This window comes from Beta vulgaris, chromosome 7 (assembly GCF_026745355.1).
Source record: "Beta vulgaris subsp. vulgaris cultivar EL10 chromosome 7, EL10.2, whole genome shotgun sequence".
NCBI lineage: Eukaryota > Viridiplantae > Streptophyta > Magnoliopsida > Caryophyllales > Amaranthaceae > Beta > Beta vulgaris.
In genome coordinates this window covers 23,414,834-23,418,086 of record NC_079208.1, presented here as the reverse complement: position 1 = coordinate 23,418,086, position 3,253 = coordinate 23,414,834, and the positions used below count along the sequence as shown (strand labels likewise).

The following is a 3,253-nucleotide window of genomic DNA, read 5'->3' as shown; positions in this document are numbered from 1 at the left end:
CCGCATAACTTGTTCCCGACCTCAAATGAATGGCTTTGGCTTGATGGAGGTTGGGGTTAGGAATGGGTTGGCCTGGAAGTTGATTTGTGGGGGTGGAGGGATTCTTCTCAGCTACTTGGGCAATTTGGGTTTCAAGCATTTTGTTGTGGGCTTGTAGCTCTTGAAACCTTTGCTCATGGTTTTGGAGAATTTGGTTCATGGATTGGAGTTGTTGGAGAATTTGGAGAGAGGTTGGATCGGAAGATGGTGTAGGTTCGGGATTTTGTTTGGGGAAAGGAATTGGAGGGAGGTTTTGGGTTGTTGGTCCTTTGATGTGGAGCTTGGTATGTGTTGGACCCTTGTGAGGAGGAACCACCTTGGTTATAGTTTTGGTTTTGGTTATACCCTTGCGCAAACCCTTGGTTGTGAGCTTGGTTGTACCCTTGTTGAGGTTGATTCCATCCTTGTTGAGGTTGGTTGAATCCTTGGGTGTAGTTTTGTTGAGGTTGTCTCCAACCTCCTTGTTGATTGTTCCTATACCCTTGATTCCCTTGATATCCATCTCCTCTTGAATTATTGCCGCCACATGCTCCGAATGGGTACCTCCACAATAAGAAGTATCATGGTTAGTACCACCACAAATATCACAAGAAAAAGAGTTTACCTGTGAAGGAGTAGACGATGCAAGATTGATCTTGGAGAGCTTCTTATCGAGTTGGTCCATCTTAGCTTGAATTTGATCCATGGGGTCAATTTCAAACTTTCCGCTCTTCTTAGGTTGAGCACCTCTTCGTCTTCCACCCCATGAGTAGTTCTTGATCACCTCCTCAATTGTGGACTCAAGTTGTTCTTGCGGGATCTTAGATAGTTGACCTCCCGCTCCAGCATCAAGATTGGCCCGTGAAATCGGATCAAGACCATCATAGAAGAATCGCATGAGTAGATTCTTGTTGAACTCATGGTGTGGGCATGAACGGATCATCTCCTTGAACCGCTCCCAAGCTTCGGCAAGTGTCTCATCGTTCTCTTGCTCAAATGAGGAGATCTTCCTCCTTATGTCCGCAGTCTTCCACTCCGGGAAGTATTTCTTCAAGAATGCCATCGTGACTTCTTCCCATGTAGTGAGGGAATTAGCAGGCAAGCTCTTGAGCCATGACTTTGCTTTTCCGGTAAGAGAGGACCGGAACAGGTGATCTTGATGTAGTCAGGAGAGACATCATTAGTGTTATCATGGCACAGATCTCAAGAAACCTGTCGAGATGGTCTAGAGGATCTTCATCTGACCCCCCACAAAACTGCTCTGCTTTCACCATCCGAGTATACTGAGGGTGAATGCTGAAATTTGTAGTGGTGGTAGGGAGTCGAATTCCACCTTGAAGAACATAGGAACCCGGATTTCCGAAATCCCTAAACAGTTGTGGATTTTCTTCACCCATTTCTGATTCAACTTCACTTGATGTACTTGAGATTGGTGAAGAAGGCTCGGAACCCAAAGTCAGATTTCCCAAATTCTTCCGAAGCTTTCGCAACGTACGGTCGATTTCAAGATCTAGAGGCAATGTGGGTGAACCGTGAGTTCTTCTTCTCATGTAACACAACAAAGCTAAGCAGAGGATTAGCAAATAACAACCACAGTTAAAAAGAAAATAAAAAAAAATCAACTAAGCAAACTAAACTAAAATATACTTCAATCAATAGCAAAGTTCCCCGGCAACGGCGCCATTTTGATAAGAGGTTTTTAGTGTGTCGTTAAGGCACTAAGAACCGCTTTCCAAACAATATTTATAGTCCTAACAAGCAATCACTAAGAGAATAGTAAGGGCAAGTCAAGGGTCGATCCACAGGGAAAATGGGATTGATTAGAGTCTATCTAGTCTAGACTACCTAATTGAAAGGTATTTGGGGTTTGAAAGATGTTTGGTAACAATTAAGACATCTAACACTAGAACAAGCAAATATCACTAGTTTAAATATCAAATAAAAGACACTAGAGTTAAGGTTACTAGTATGAATAAGAACGGATGATGATTGTTAATGCGATTGTGAAGCAACAGAGACGATTATGCATGGTTTAGTTTCCCTCTAAATTACTTGAGTCCTCTCTCGAATGGTCCTCAAGAGTAATCACTCAATCAATCAACTAAATCCTCTCTCGAATGGTCTTTAGTTAATTGATTAAGAAATCGATAAGTTTGGAAAACCCCTAATGAAGGATCCCCTTAATTTCCATCCAATATCTTGGTATAGAAATTAAGTTGATTCTTGGGGATGATAAAAGAGTTCAAAATCCGTTTAAGAACGTTTGAAATCAAAATACCAAAGTATAATGTGATCAATATCTATCCTAAGGTCCAAAACACCAAGATCAATGCATAATTTTCTTAAATAATCACAATCACATCAACATCATATTTAAACCCTAATTCATACTTTCACCCTAACCCTAGATTATGAAACTACTCACTAATCATGGAGTTAAAGCAATTAAACAATGAATCTATGACTAATCTAAGGTTAAACATGATTAAGAAATTATTAAACTAATAGAAATCGCAATTATTAAACTAAGAGAATGAAGATCTTAAATAATATGAGAACATAAACAAACACCAAGAGAATGAAATAAAAACTAAAACTTTGAATTGAATTGAATAAAAAGTACCTTGAATGTAAATCGAATCACAAATTTGATCTCTAATCTCAATTACCAATGAAAACTCAAGTGTTTTCTCTTTAATACAAAACCCTAAAATATTGTGTGAAAAACTAGAATAAAGCGTAAGTCTCCAACTGGAAAGGAAAAAGGGCTTTAATGATTGAAATTTTTGTTTCGGAACGCATGATGCGGGCGCACCATAAGGAGGTGCGGGCGCATCATGCTCAGGTGCGGGCGCACGAATGTGAAGGTGCGGGCGCACCTAAGCTTCTGCCTCAGCTTAAATTCATCCGTCAAAATGTGCGGGCGCACATAGAGTTGGTGCGGGCGCACCAACGCAGGTGCGGGCGCACCTTAACTTGGTGCGGGCGCACTAATTCGTCTGTTTTGTGCTGCAATGTTTGTTGATGGTGCGGGCGCACCAATAGCGTGTGCGGGCGAACCAGACGCACCTCAGGCTAACTCTCAGCCTCTAGCTTGTTCCCTCGTGCCATGCCTCGCATTTCTCGGCCCCAAAAAGGGTCATACCTGCAATAGAAACACGAGCAAACATGGTGAAAGCAAATGTGCTAGAAATTCGATCAAAATAGATCGAAAATCTAGCAAAATGTCACTATG

At 41.4% G+C, this 3,253-nt stretch overlaps 1 non-coding gene across 1 annotated transcript; it reads left to right on the top strand.

Moving 5' to 3' along the window:
* The first annotated feature begins 932 nt into the window (after window positions 1-932).
* On the top strand, window positions 933-1,039 carry LOC125492069 (small nucleolar RNA R71). Its single transcript, XR_007268519.1, has one exon. It is a non-coding gene; the product is annotated as a small nucleolar RNA R71 (small nucleolar RNA).
* The last annotated feature ends 2,214 nt before the right edge of the window (window positions 1,040-3,253 follow it).